The 16447-nt window shown below is 36.6% G+C and overlaps 1 pseudogene; it reads right to left on the bottom strand.

Moving 5' to 3' along the window:
• Positions 1-1328: 1328 nt before the first annotated feature.
• The window catches only part of LOC107844312, a 96850-nt pseudogene continuing 81731 nt past the window's right edge, over positions 1329-16447 (bottom strand).

A 16447-nucleotide genomic window follows, 5' to 3' on the forward strand; every position in this document is an offset into this window, starting at 1 on the left:
TTTCATCCTTAGAGCGTCCCTTGAATATGTTGAAGGGATTTAAAGATTTTAACTATGGAGTTTGATTTTTATATTTATTTAATCTTTAGTATGTTTATTATTGCATTTTATCTTGTATTATCTTTTCCTAGCTAAAGTAAATTTGGGTAGTCATTCACCCGCCATTTTATTATTTCGATCTAGGGGTGTACATCGATTGATTCAGTTCAAATTTATGTATCATCGATTCAATTTATCAATTTTCGCTTTTTAAATATGCTAAACCAATAATCAAATTAACAAGATATTTTTATCAATTTTTGATTTATCCATTTTTTAGTCCTTAACGGATAGATTTTTGATGTAACTGATAAGAAAACAGTCATAAAATAGAAATAGTAGCAATTGACATGAAAAGAAACTGAATCTTAGTTGCAACTAAAATCCTACATAATGTGATTTAATTTACAAGAATCTTCAAGTTTGAACTAAATATTAATTCCAGAAATTGAATAGATTTTGTAATTTGTAAATATTAAAGAGAAATTACGAGAAATATATAATAATCTTATATACATATAAACATATACAGGGAAAAGTAGTAATTTAGTATACACTTATTGGGTTATCGGTTTATCCACAAACCCAATAAGAAAAAACTAAAACTCTACCAACAACCCAATAGAAAAAATTATAAAACAATTAACCCTATAACCCAATAACAATAAACAAATAGCACTTTTTCGATTCAATTTATTGATGAATTTGATTTTTTACACACCCTAGTTCAATCTATTTTAACTTTCCTAATTTGGTCCAACCAACCCATTTGATACACCAAAGTAGTTGTAATCCATTATTGAGTTTCACAATTCTTTTTATTTTAATTTAGTTACTTAAAGTAAAAATGATATGACATATTTTCATTTGATGTTGATATTATTATTAGTGTGATTGGAAGACAAGCATGATCAAATGTCATAACAAGTTCAAGTACTTGGCGAAACTAGTAAGAGGGGCAAAATGTCAAAACAGAAAGAGTAGAAATACCAGTTAGGCTCTTTAACCATTTTTTTTAAAAGGATCCTTAACCTTACTGATTAATACTCACTCGTTTTAACATAATTGCATTCTAATATTACATTTTACACCCATGAAATCTTTCCTCTGGCATGTAGTTAGTCCATGTTGATGATGTTAACACCACTATGAATTCAGTATTTGTACAAAGTCCACAATTTATTGCAAATATGTTCTTGAACGTACACTTCATGGCCATAACCTTGCTAACTCTGGGATACTTCACAGATAGTTCGAAAGCAATTTTACTTGCTTTTCTTTCTAACTGATCAAGGTAGAACTTGAGCACTCTTATGTAACAAGGGGTCAGAAATGACTTGTGGCTCAAAATCTTGTTTCATATAACGAGTAAGCAGATCAGAATAGACTTCATAATAAGCAGTCATTCAAAGTCCCCACTTGTCCTTCAGCTGCCGGCAAAGGTTAAGATCCATGTCAGATATCAACAATCCATCCTTGTGATGGGACAGAGATGGTGTGCACGACGCATCTGGTGCAGAAAAATGACTGGAACCATAGAAATTCCCAAAATCATAATGTTGTGGCTTTCCATTTCCTGAAGTAAAGGTATGGGGGAAAACTTCTATTCCGACACGGTTAATTGAACCAACAAAATAACAATTTGCTATTGCTGCATTGCGAGCCTGTAGCTGATGGGTTGAAAACAATCTCTGCACTATTTAACCCAAAAGCTAACCAGTTCAGTGGATGGTGCCTTTCATAACATATATTAACAGCAATCTTGCCATATGCTGTCTCAAACACGGGATGGCTAGTGTTCCCTTCTATGTAATATGTACTCTCGTTGAAGTCCCCAACTCTAGGTATATGATTCTGCAAATTTTGAAGTAATTAGTTCCTGGAGAAAACCCAATGTTGTAATTTGATTTGCGGGATTTACCTTCCGATGTTTCCCTATTATGTAACCATGATTTCCAATTATTACAGTTTTGTTCCACAGGGTTTCTCCATGGTTCAAATCCCTCTCAAGGATTGGACTAATGATAACCATGTAATATTTTTGTGCAAATTGCTGAAGAAAACTTGTTGATTCTCCATCAATCTGCTTAGCAAATTCACACCATTTTTTCTCTCGAGTACAAAATAGAAATGGCATCGTCCATGCCTCCTGCACAAGAGTAAAAGAGAATAGCAAATGATTAAACTCAAAAGGACAATAAATTCATCAGACTTACAAAACCAAGTCATAACTCACTTGCAAGCATAAAATGTTGACCGCTGAAGAACCTACGGCATCAATCATGGGAATCAACTTTTGAAAGATACCCTCCCTTTGGTTCAGGAAAGATGCAATTGTGGGTAGAGCAACAGATTTCTGAATGAGGCCAACCCTCACAATTCGAGGTCCTCTCAGTGACTCTCTGTCTGCAGAAAAGCTAAAAGCCTGGATTTATGTGAAAAGAATTAATACATTAGCTAGTGTAAGAAAAAAATAATGATGAGAACAAAGAAAATTTTAGTTATTGACAAAAATGGTGGCTTTTGTCCCATCCCAGGCAGTTGTGTGTGATCTGCCCGATCAGCCTCATACATATTACCATAGAGAAGTTGATTTACCAGTCAAACTATTTACAAATTGATCAAGTATAGCACAAATCTTCTCATTTTTCCATATATCTCCACCACTGGTTGCCATACCTACTTCAGCATAAATAAAAGTGTAAGAAATTTAGGCCCACCCATAAGGGGTGCTTTTATGGCCCATTAGGGTAATTAAGTTAACCCTATTATTTTCCTATATAAGTATACATAAGGTGTATTATTAAAGACATATAGGTAGAAAATAGAATACTGAATACTGAACTTAGTATTTTCCTCCCTTCATATTTTCTATCCTAATCCGGTTTAGGCTGTGGTATAGGGGTTTCTCCAACACACCATGACAATCATCGCCGGGGGTTGCTCCAACACACTATGACAACCACCACCGTGCAGTAATCCCAACTGCGGTTCAAGAAAGTCTTCCACTTCTGCTACGTGAACGACAAGTACATTCTCGTTTATGATTTACACATAAATAAAACAATGTAAAATTCAAGCTAGTGCAAAATCCCAGAATCGATTGCACTTTGTTAGTTCTAACCAGAAGTCATTCAATATATCCCTCACCCATGTTTAACTTTTACTCTTCTCATGATCAATGTAAGAATCACTATCTTCTTTTCAATTGTGTTAATTCTGAAAATCAGGTAAAAATACTCCCCTTCTCCTAATCCTTTTTACCAAGTAGATAATGTTTCCCAGGTTAAATGTATTACTAGTTTACACACATGTTCAAAGGCACTATTGATAAAATAACTCTACATCTTACTGGAATCTACACACTTTAATGTTTTTATGCAAAATCCAACTCAATCATCACTGGCTACATGAAGGAAAAAATAGAACAATAGAGGATACCATTGAGCTATTACGTTCTAGACAGCAGGTCTCTATTTCCAATGAACATCCAAAAAAGTGATAGCAGATGATTGAGTTAAATTCAGCATCAACACCAAACTCACCATGCTTTTATTTCTAGGAAGATGCCTTTGGCATGCAAATCTTACTACTATGGAAGAATTTAAAAAACCTAAAAAAACCAGTTATCTCCCTTTTACCCTCTATTTGGATGGTAGTTTCTCATGGTATGGTATGGTATAGTTATTAAGAAAACGATGTTTGTCTTGATTGTTTCTTAAAATGTATGGTATGGTATGGTTTAATTTCATGTTCTTATAACCATGAAAACCTCTATTTTATGTTGTGAGAATTAATGGAAAAAATATTATTGAATTGTATGTCTACATAATTACATTGACACCCTATTTATAGACACTACATTACAATCCTTTTTCAAGTAGGATTTTTTATACTATTCCTATTCCTAGTCATATTGTAACATTCCCCCTCAAGATGGTGCATACAAGTCATATATACCTAGTCTGTTACAAATTTAATTAATGTGAGGATTTGTGAGGGACTTGGTGAAGATCTTTGCAAGTTGATCACCTGACTTTACAAATTTTGTAACAATATCTTTTGAGAGCATCTTTTCTCTGACTAAGTGACAATCAATCTCTATGTGTTTTGTTCTCTCATGAAATTCCATATGGATTAGATGCAATATAAAGGGGCTGCTTGATTATCACATACAAGTTACATCTTTCCAGTTTCTTCAAATTTTAGTTCTCTTAACAATTGTTTGATGCAAACCAGCTCGCAAGTTGTTCCATCCATTGCTCAATATTCTACTTCAGCACTAAATCAAGCAACTATACACTGTTTCTTAATCTTCCAAGACACCAAATTACCTCCTACTAAAACACAATATCCAAAAATAGATCGTCTATCAGAGAGTGATTCCTGCCCAATCAGCATTTGTATATCTAGTGATATGCTCATGGCCTCGATCCTTGAAAAGTAGTCCTTTACCTGAAGATGACTTTATATATCGCAAAATACAAACAACTAAATCTAAATGACTATCACAGGGGAAGTCATAAATTGACTTACAACACTCACAGGAAAAAAGATGGCAGGTTTAGTCACTGTGAAATAATTCAACTTTCCAACCAACTACCTATACCTTCTAGGATCACTGAGTAGCTCCCCCTATTCTGCAGAAGTTTAGCATTTAGATCCATAGGAGTGTTAATAGGTCGACATCCCATCATTCCTATCTCCTCAATAATATCCAAAGCAAACAATACCTGATATGAACTGAGCAACCTCAATACATAGAAAGTATTTCAGTCTGCCAAGGTCTTTCGTCTGGAAAAGCTAAAATAGATATTGCTTCAAGTTAGTGATACCACCTTGATCATTGCCGGTGACAACAATATTATCAACATAACTACCAAAAAAATACACAGATTTAGTTTGGAATGATGATAAAACACTAAATGATTAGCTCCACTACGAATCATGCCAAACTCCTGAATCACCGTGCTAAACTTTTCAAACTAGGCTCAAGGGGACTTGCACAATCAACATATAAGGCTGCTAGACTCCCCCGAGTAACAAAACTAGGTGATTACTCTATATAGACTTCTTCCTCAAGATCACCATGCAGAAAAGCATTCTTAATGTCTAATTGATAAAGAGGCCAACGACGAACGACAACCATAGAGAGAAAAAGATAGAGTGATGTTATTTTAGCCACGGGAGAGAAAGTGTCACTATAATCCAGCCTAAATATATGTGTATATACTTTGGTAACAAGGCAAGCCTTCAGCCAATCACCCTAACCATCTAGACCAACTTTGACTGTATAAACCCAATGACAACCAATAGTAGATTTACCTGTGGTAAGGGAAACAAGCTCCCAAGTACCACTCGTATGTAAAGCAGACATCTCATCAACCTTAGCCTATTTTCGTCTTGAATTAGACGTGCTTCTTCTGTAGTATTAGAGATGAAAATAGAGGACAAAGCTAATACAAAAGCATAATGCGGTGATGACAAATGATGATAACTCAAAAAAGTATAATGTAGGTTAGTATTACGAGTGAATCTTATACCTCTTTGAAGTGCAACGAATTGGCTAGCAAAAGGCAGTTCCACAGTAATAAAAGTGTCAGGCACATAAAATTAATCATCTGGGATTGATGCTGGACTTGGTCGGCGGTGATAAGTCAAAAGTGGTGGCACTGTAGCTGTAGATAGAGAAGTAACTGTAGATTTCTCAAAGATAGGTGCAGGTAAGACTAGAGATATGGGTAAAACCTCAGAGATATTAAGATGATCAGAAGATGTATAGTAAGATTTATAATCAAAGAATGTGACATCGACGGACATAAAGTAGTGACCCAGAATAGGTGAATAGTATCGATACCTTTTTTAAACTCAAAGTAACCAAGAAAGATACATTTGAGAGCACGAGGGGCTAATTTATCTTTTCCTGGGGCTAAATTATGAACAAAACATGTTCTCCTAAAAACAAGAGGAGCGATAGAGTAGAAATGTGATTGATGAAATAGTATGGAATGGGGAACCTGATTCTGGATCAAAGATGATGGCACTCTGTAAATGAGATAGGAAGATACAAGGACTGCATCACCCTAAAAATGTAGCGGAATTTGGGATTCAGTGAGAAGAGTGGGAGTAGTCTTAATGAGATGCCAATTTTTCCTTTTTGCTATACCGTTCTGCTGAGGGGTATATGGATATGATGTCTAGTGAATGATTTCTTGATGAGTCAAACTCCTAAAACTGGGAGGATAAGTATTCTAAGGAATTATCACTATGAAAAGCAAGAATACAAACACCAAATGATTTTGTATTTCATCACAAAAACTTTTGAATATATAGAATAACTCGGAATGATCTTTCATCAAGTAAACCCAAGTACATCTTGAAAAATCATCGATGAAAGTAATAAAGTAATGGAATCCTAAGGGTGAACTAACTCTACTAGGACCCCAAATATCAGAATGAGCAAGGCTAAGTTTTAATTGGGTAGTTGAATTGCCTAAGGCCTAGTAATTCTATCCCAGCTTATGTTTCTTAGGACTATGTTCCATGTTCTAGAGTGTAATACCCTGAAAAATCCAAACCAATATTAGATCCATATACCAAGCTCAAGCATAGTACATCATGGTTCTTTTATAGTTTTATGAGTAAGTTAGATGTATATTAAGGCTTTAAATAACTCCCAGCTATCAGATGAATCAAAACATTTCTTACCGATTGAATTCTTGAGAAAGATATTGGTATAGTCAACTTCAAACGAGCATATCTCTCATTATACTTAGAATTTTTGAGCTCATGAACTATTAACTGATAGATAGTTGAATTATATTTCCAAAAATACCAATTTTTCCTAAATCTAATATCGGAGCAAAGAGTTATTACTATTTTACTCCAGCATGTCAGGATGGAAATAGTGTGAAGATATTCGTTATAGCTTATCACATTTGTGACGCCCTATCACGAAGTTCGTCAGCCTTAGGCAGAAACCAGCTCCTAAGTGACGACATTCTTGATAGCTTATCACATTTGTGATGCCCTATCACAAAGGTCGTAAGCCTTAGGCAGAAACCAGCTCCTAAGTAACGATATTCGTGATAGCTTATCACATTTGTGATGTCTTATCACGAAGGTCGTTAGATATGATTTTTTAGAAATTGGGAATTTATTTCATAAGGGTTTTTTGGTCATTTCCTTCACCTTCCACAACTAATAACCCTAAAGAGGCATAATTTTTTCCTATTTTTCTTCAGTTAAGCATCTCAAAAACCCTCTCTTACCCTCTCAACCACAAGATTAGGGTTTCCATCAAACTCATCTCTCAAAAAAAAGATTCAATCCTTTTTCTAAGATAATCGAGAATTAAGTTTTCCAATCCAAGAACTCTCCAGCGAATCTTCAAGGTTTCCTTTATAAGGTATGCGTAGTGTTCATCTATGGATCCAATCTGTTCATAGAGCTCAAGAACCATGTTTTAAATATTATTTTGTAAACTTTTGGTGGTGATATGAGTATGTACATATTGAAGATGTTTGTTTAAGTTTCAATGTGATGTCTAAAGGTGTTTTCATGGAATATATTTGTTTATTAATTGAAAACCATGAACTTTAGGTGGTTTAACATGGTGCAAGTATGAAATGCACCTATGCCTTAAAAAATGCATGTAAGGTGTTTGATAAAATGCTTAGGATGCTTGAAATTCATGTTTGTATGGTTCTATGATGTCTAAATGACAAGTCCATTTTAGCTATATACTTCAATATGAATTCTATGCTTTTCGTGGTTGTTATTGTAGTGGTATGAAGCATGTAAGATAATGGAGATGTATAATATGTACAAGAAATATATCCATGAATTCCCTACAATGTTTAAGATGTTGAATAACTATATGAAATATGATATCCCCTACTTATGATATTATGAATTATGGACTCAAATCTTGTGATCAATTTATGTCATGTGTGTTAGTTTCCTTCTATCAAGTCCTGGGGTATTCATACTCAAAAAACTTAGTTGTATGCCTAGAGCCATGTCATGTTGTCACGATAATCTCTGTCAAGCTATAATCTATAGAACTTAGTCAGTCATGTGACTCAGGAAACCTCAGAAATCTCATGATCTCAGTTAACTCTCAGATAATAGTACTATTCTGTCAGTCAGCGGAAGTCAGTTAATCCATCCATGTACAGTCAGTTGAATCATGCTTAGTCTCTCTAGATGGGAGTAGAAGTTAGCACCGAGTGAACCCTAGGATGGGAACTCACCTACCAATTTAGGGTGTGATTCTTAGCAGTCATCCTTTTGTTCCAGAACTACATAGCCAGCGTAGGTTGAGACCTCTTAGCCTATCAGATTAGGGTTGATGAGGTGGATTAACATGTCAGTTTAGGGTTCCCACCGTTCTTCTTCCGAATACCTACCAGCTAAGGGTCACCCACAACTGTCCTTACCAGTGGTGCAGTATTGACACCCCTCTAGTCGGGGCAGAGATTGGACCCCCAACTTAGCTATATACGTTATTAGGGAATGTCGGTTAAATAACTACCTCCCATAGTTTTGGAATCAATCTCAGTAAAAGAACTTAGATAGGTCTTCAGATTTCAGTATATCAGGACTGTCAGATACAGTCAGACTCAGTTATAGTACAAAACTCAGATAGTTCTATCAGATTCAGGATTGTCAGATACAGTTGCCCATGTTATCAGAAATTCAATATTACTCATGTTAGCCATCAGTAAACCATGTATTAGCATACAGGGCTAGCTATCATGCACACATGATTTTAGTTACTATGTATGCATATTTGTACTCTTACATTTATATCAGTCAGACAGTTAGCATTGTACATGCATGTAAACCTTGTTTATATTTAGACTTCCTCACTCGTATACTCAGTATATTCCCTCGTACTGACATATTTGCGCTATAGTACTTTCTTTTCATGTTATACCATAGGTTCAGAGACACGAGCTCCAGATCAGTAGTAGCAGTAGCATTTCCAGTCCGAAAGATTTAGTGAGTCCTCTTTATTCTAGAATAATATGATTTGATTTATTCATTATTATTTTAGCCAGTTATCAGTTTACGAAGTTAGTTGGGGACAGGTTTCTTCAAATCCTTATTCAGACAGTACTTAGAGGCTTTCAAATTCAGTATTCAGACTTATGTTCAGATTTGATTCAGTTTTCAGCTATTTTGGGTATCTTTTACCCATATGGATATTATGTTTTGATAGATTCTTTATTTAGTTGAACCTTGTGGCCTACATGCTCATGTTTTCCACATTATTACATTATATATTGCAGTGTACATTTACATATATCGGTCATGGGTTATCTTGTGATCCTTTGGGGTCATAAGCACCGTGTAGCATTCCGATTTAGAAAAATCGAGGCGTTACAAACTTGGTATCAGAGCCTAGGGATCAATAGAGTCCCAGGAAGTTTGAAAGCCGCATCTAGTAGAGTCTTATAAATGGATGTATTGTGCGCCACATTTATGTACAGGAGGTTATGAGATGTTTATGAAATAGTTTGCTTTCTTCAGTATTCATATCATGCTAGTAAACATAATTTCAAGTCAGTCTCTCAGTCTAATCTGCTCTTCTCTTATTTCAAAAATATGCCTCCAAATAAACCCTCCGTCCTTTTTTGGGTTTAAGCCAGACGAGGATTCTTAGGAATTCATTGACCAAATCTAGAAGGTCATTGACATCATGGGAGTCACTTCTTCTCAAAGTGTCGAGTTAGCAGCATACCAATTGCAGGATGTCGTTCACACTTGGTACAAGCAGCGGTTAGCAGAAACGTTAGAGGATGCAGGTCCTGTTGAGTGAGAAGAATTTTTCATGGCTTTCTTAGATAGATTCTTTCCCCAAGAGCTGAGAGAGGCCAAAGTTATTGAGTTCATCAATCTCAGGCAGGGAAATATGATGGTTAGAGAGTATTCTCTTAGATTTACTCAGCTAGCCAGATATGTCCCTGATGTGGTTGCAGACAACAGGGCTAAGATAAGCAAGTTCATATTAGGGGTGAATAATAGCATGGTAAATGAGTATAGGTCTGCGATGGTTAATAGTGATATGACTTTAGCCAAGCTCATGACCCATGCTCAACAGATAGACGAGTAGAAGGTTAAGACTAGGGAGAGGCAGAACAAGAGAGCAAAATCAGGCAGTTTTAGTTTTGACCAGCCCAAATCAGAGGGAGGAAATCATTTGTAGTTTTATCCTAAGTCAGTAGTTCCAGCCCCTTTCTCCGCTAGTGCCCCAGTGCTAAAGTTCTGGGATGGCAATAGAGATATAGTACTAGGCTTTAAATCTCAGGGTAGTGTTAGCAATGCCCGAACAAATCCCCTTTGTCAGACTTGTGGTAAGAACCACAAGGGTATTTGTAGAGCCGATAGTGATGTCTGTTTTGGTTGTGGTAAGTCAGGCCACAAGATTAGAGAGTGTCCTCAGCCAGGCCCTTAGGTTCAGCAGAATTATTCCACAGCTCAGTCCGGTCACCCGAAAGTCCAGGGTGCCATTTCTAGTGCTACTAGTGAGCAACACCCAAATAGACTTTATGCTCTTCAGAACCGACTGGATCAGGAAAATTCTCCTGATTTCGTTACTGGTATGTTACAGTTTTTCCATGTTCATGTTTATGCTTTGCTAGACCTAGGTGTACCTTGTCTTTTGTTACTTCATACATAGCAGGAGATTGTGGAATCAGTCTCAAAATTTTAGCAGTACCCTTTTCAGTCTCTACCCTAGTGGGTAAAACCATCATAGCTCAGCGGGTATACAGGAATTGCCTGGTTATGATATTTTAGAAATCCACATTAGCAGATTTAGTCGAGTTAGAGATGATTGATTTTGATGTCATTCTAGACATGGATTGGCTTCATTCCTGCTATGACATAGTCGTCTGAAGAAATAGGATAGTTCAATTTTAGTTCCTGAATGAGCCCGTCCTAAAGTAGAAGGGTAGTACTTCGTCTTTAAAGGGTCATCTTGTTTTCTACCTTTGGCAAGGAAAATGATTTCTAAGAGGTGTGTGTATTATCTTGTGCATGTTAAGAATTCCAGTTCCGAATCTCCCAGTCTCAAATCAGTCACAGTGGTTAATGCATATTCAGACCCAAAAGGAAAATAGACTTCGGTATAGACCTTCTCCCAGATACTCAGCCTATTTTTATTCCGCCATACAAAATGGCAGAACTCAAGTAACTGAAAGATCAGTTGAAGGATATCTTAGATAAGGGATTCATCAGGCCCAGTGTATCCCCATGGGGTACACCAGTCTTATTCGTGTGCAAGAAAGACGGTTCTCTCAGAATGTGTATTTATTATTGCCAGCTCAACAAAGTCACAGCAAAGAATAGGTATCCGCTACCTAGAATAGACAACTTGTTTGACCAACTTTAGGGTGCCAGTTATTTCTCCAAGATAGACCTCAGATCAGGCTATCATTAGATCATAGTTAGAGAATGTGACATCCCGAAGATAGCTTTTCGTACTCGGTATGGTCACTTTGAATTTATAGTCATGTCCTTTGGTCTTACTAATGCCCCTACATCTTTTATGGACTTGATAAACAGGGTGTTCAAGAAGTACTTGGACACATTCGTCATAGTCTTCATAGATGATATTCTGGTCTATTCTCGCACAGAGCGTGATCATTCAGACCATCTTATAATTGTTCTTCAGACTCTTAGGGATCACCAGTTGTTCACCAAGTTCAGTAAATGTGAATTTTGGCTAAGATCAATAGCATTCCTTAGCCATATTATTTCTGGTGATGGCATTAGAGTAGATCCTCAGAAAACTGAAGCGGTAGAAAACTGGCCTCGCCCTATCTCTCTATCAAATATTAGGAGTTTCTTGGGTTTAGATGGCTATTACAGGCGGTTTGTTGAGGGATTTTCTTTTATTTCATCTCCTATGTCCAGATTGACTTAGAAGAAGGTCAAGTTTTAGTGGTCAGAACCTTGTGAGAAGAGTTTTTAGGAGTTGAAGACTCGACTCACCTCAGCTTCAATTTTAGCACTTCCCGATAGTTTTGATGGATTCATAGTATATTGTGATGCATCCAGAGTAGGTTTAGGTTGTGTCCTCATGCAGCATGATAGAGTCATAGCCTACGACTCCAGACAGTTAAAGCCCCATGAGAAGAATTATCCTACTCATGACCTTGAGTTAGTAGCAGTTATCTTTGCCTTAAAGACTTGGAGGCATTATCTATACGGTGTTCATGTAGACATCTTCACAGATCATAAGATTCTTCAGTATGTCTTTTCCCAAAAAGATCTCATCTTCGTCAGAGAAGGTGGTTAAAGCTCTTAAAGGATTATGACATGAGTGTTCTTTATCATCCTGGAAAGGCTAATATAGTGGCTGACATACTCAGTAGACTGTCCATAGGTAGTGTTTCCCATGTTGAGGATAGTAAGAAGAAATTAGCTCAAGAGATTCATCATCTTGCCAGACTAAGTATTCTCTTAGCTGACTCTTCAGAGGGCGGTGTATATTTTCATAGTAGTTTAAAGTCATCTATAGTTTCTGACGTGAAAGAGAAGCAAGATAGGGATCCTAGACTTGTCAAGCTAAAAGAGCTAGTTCAGAGTCAGGAAGTAGATATTTTCTCCCAAGAGGGAGATGGTGTTCTTCATTGTCAGGGTCGTCTGTGTGTTCTCGGTGTAGATGACTTGAGACATTAAATTTTTATAGAAGAGCATGGTGCATGATACTCTATTTATCCAGGGGCCACTAAGATGTACCGCAACTTATGGGAGATCTATTGGTAGAGTAGGATGAAGAGGGACGTTGCAGAGTTTGTGGCTAAGTGCTCTACATTTCAGCAGGTTAAGATAGAGCATCAGAAACCTAGTGGTTCCATGTAGGAGTTTAGTATTCCTACTTAGAAATAGGAAGAAGTGAACATAGACTTCATGATGGATTTGCATAGAACACGTCATCAGCGTGATTTAATTTGGTTCATTGTAGATAGAATGACCATGGCAGCTCATTTCCATCTAGTTCACACCTCTTACTCACCTGAGGATTATGCCAAACTCTATATTAGGGAGTTGGTCAGATTACATGGTGTTCCACTATCTATCATCTCAGACAGAGGTACCCAGTTCACCTCTCACTTTTGGAAAGCATTCCAAAAGGGTCTTGGTACCCAAGTTTATATCAGTACAACGTTTTATCCTCAGAGAGATGGTCAAGCAGAAAGTACCATTCAGACACTAGAAGATATGCTAAGGGCATGTGCAATTGATTTCAAGGGAACCTGGGATGACCACTTGCCTTTGATTGAGTTCGCATAAAACAACAACTATCACTCCAGTACTCAGATGGCTCCATTTGAAGCTCTCTATGGTAGGAGATGTAGGTCTCCAATCAGTTGGTTCAAAGTTAGTGAAGCCACAGTTATAGGGCCTAACTTAGTATTCGATGCCTTAGAGAAAGTTCAGTTGATCAGAGAAAGACTCCAACATGCTCAGAGCCGACAAGATTCTTATGCGGATATCTGTAGAAAGGATCTCAAATTCAAGGTCAATGACTATGTCTATCTCATGATCTCTCTCATGAAGGGAGTGAAGAGATTTGTCAAGAAAGGAAAGCTCAGTCCCTGATATGTCGGTCCCTTTAGGATTCTCAGTCGCTTTGGCAAGGTAGCCTATGAGCTTAAATTGCCTTCAGATCTAGTCTCCGTTCATCCAGTCTTCCATGTCTCTTTGCTCAAGAAGTGCATAGGGGACCCAGCAATTGTAGTCCCTATTCTGAGCGTTGACATTCAAAATAGCCTCTCTTATGAAGAGATTCCAGTCGAAATCCTCGACTATCAGACTCGTAGGCTGAGGAGCAAAGAAGTTCCTCTAGTCAAGGTTCTTTGGCAGATCAGTCCTTGGAGGGAGCTACTTGGGAAGCAAAAGCAGACATGCGAACCAAGTACCCTTATCTTTTCTCTGCTAATTCACACTTAGCTCTAGGTAACCATTTTTCTTAAGCTTATTTAGTTACATATTAAAATTCAAGTATAAAATTGGTATCAATTATCAGTGCATAGCTTATCATGCAATCATGTATCAGTTCAGTCAAGCGATCACGCATCAGATATGCATTCTCATTGCGAGAAATTTTAGTTCATCCGAATATTAGTCATGTATTCATGAGTTCATCTTATCAGTAATGCATCAGATATGCATGTTCAGTTAGGCTATGTTCAGTTTAGAATTTAATTCTGTCCTAAAATCATGTGTTAGTTGAGCATGATCAGTGTATTCATCATTTTATCTTTTCTCCCCTCTCAAGCAGTCATCATTAGAGGACGAATGTTTCTAAGAGGGAGATATTGTAATACCCCAAAAAATTAAAAAAAATATTAGATCCATGTACCAAGCTCATGCATATTACATCATGGTTCTTTTATAGTTTTATGAGTATGTTAGATGTATATTAAGGCTTCAAATAACTCCCAGCTATCAGACGAATCAAAACATTCCTTACCGATTGAATTCTTGAGAAGGATATTGGTATAGTCAACTTAAAACTAGAATATCTCTCATTATACTTGGAATTTTTAAGCACATGACCTATAAAAAGATAGATAATTGAATTATCTTTCAAACGATACTAAATTTTCCTAAATCTGATATCGGAGCAAAGATTTATTCCTATTTTACTCCATCATGTTAGGCTGGAAATAGTATGACAACATTCATGATATCTTATCACATTTGTGACTACCTATCACGAAGGTCATCATCCTTAGGCAAAAACTAGCTCCTAAGTGATGACATTCATGATAGCTTATCACATTTGTGATGCCCTATCATGAAGGTCGTCAGCTATGATTTTTCAGTAACTAGGAATTTATTTTATAAGGGTATTTTGGTCATTTCCTTTACCTTCCATGACTTATAACCCTAAAGAGACGTAATTTTTTGCATTTTTCTTCAGTTAAGCGTCTCAAAAACCCTCTCTTATTCTATCAACCACAAGATTAAGGTTTCCATCAAACTCATCTCTCAAAAGCAAGATTCAAGCCTTTTTCCAAGATAATCGAGAATTAAGTTTTTCAATCCAAGAACTCTCTAGCAAATCATCAAGGTTTCCTTTCTAAGTTATGTGTAGTGTACTCTTATGTATTCACCTTGGAAGATCTTAAGGGTTTTTAATCCAGTGGAGAAGACTTTAATTAGGGTTCTTATTTCTTTACTTTAGTTTTTTTATGGATTATAACATGGATTTATCTATTGTGAGTACATGTATGTCAATGAGCGGCTAAATACCCTTATCCAGGGTTAAGGCCAAGACTATGAGTACGTTTGCTTGATTAATTGAATTAGTTTTGGTTATTTATCATTTTTGGTTGTTTATTTATCCTTGTTTTAATAATTTTAAATATTTGTAACCCTTAGAATACGTGTTTAATTCTACCTTGAGCCCGGAAGGAGGAACTATAGGATAGAGCATGAGATAGATAAAATAAGATTGTAATCTCTCAAAATTGAAGTTATAATTTGAATTTTGGATAGTAATATACCTAAGTTCCCTATTTGATTCAAGTATAGGATGAAACATGAATGCATTACTTTGTTCTCACATCTTCGCCAACGATGTAGTTGTGATGTAGTTGTGGGGTTAAGTTAGATAATTGATTAGAGGTTCGGAAGTCCATAGACCAACAACCACGATAATTGACACAACCAATAAAGTTGTATAGCTAAGTATGATTATTCATAGTTTCTTAGCCCTAGGTTTCTCCCCATTATTGTCCAAGAACTTTATTTTACCGCATTGTTTAAGCTTACCTTTTGTGTTAACTAACAATTACTTTTGGGTTATGTTTGCTCTTTTTTAATCTTCACAGTAGAACTAGAATTGGAGAGTTTTTAAACACAAGTCCCCAGGATATCAATACTTGGCTTTTATATGGCCATTTTACTACTTAGTGGACCACGTACACATGCGTGTTTGCTTGGGCGCTACATATAATGGTTCATGTGAAGATGATCGAGTCAAACTTTTAAGTATATCAGGGAGGCTCCAAGAGGGTGCACCATTAGGGAAAGTTCAGTGGTCACACCCTTCAAGGAAGATATTTCAGAGTTTCCCATGAGTACCATAGTAAATTGGCGCAGGAAACTTTACAAGGTTCAAGTAGTAGGTCTTTTTGTTTAGAAGCTTTAGGTAGTCGGGTGTCATCCCAATGTGGTTGTTCTAGCTCATTCATACCTTCTCAGATTGAGTTGGGCTGCAAAGGTCATTGTGTGTGTAATGATTTTGTCCATATGGCCAAGGATTTCTCCTATCTATTTTCAAGCCTATTTCTATATTGATAGCAAAAGGTAAACCTTAGGTTAGTGGAGGTACTACTAGAGGTGCACAAGGCAGAGGTAGCGGTGCCTGTGATGGTAATTA

Source organism: Capsicum annuum, chromosome 10 (genome assembly GCF_002878395.1).
Source record: "Capsicum annuum cultivar UCD-10X-F1 chromosome 10, UCD10Xv1.1, whole genome shotgun sequence".
NCBI lineage: Eukaryota > Viridiplantae > Streptophyta > Magnoliopsida > Solanales > Solanaceae > Capsicum > Capsicum annuum.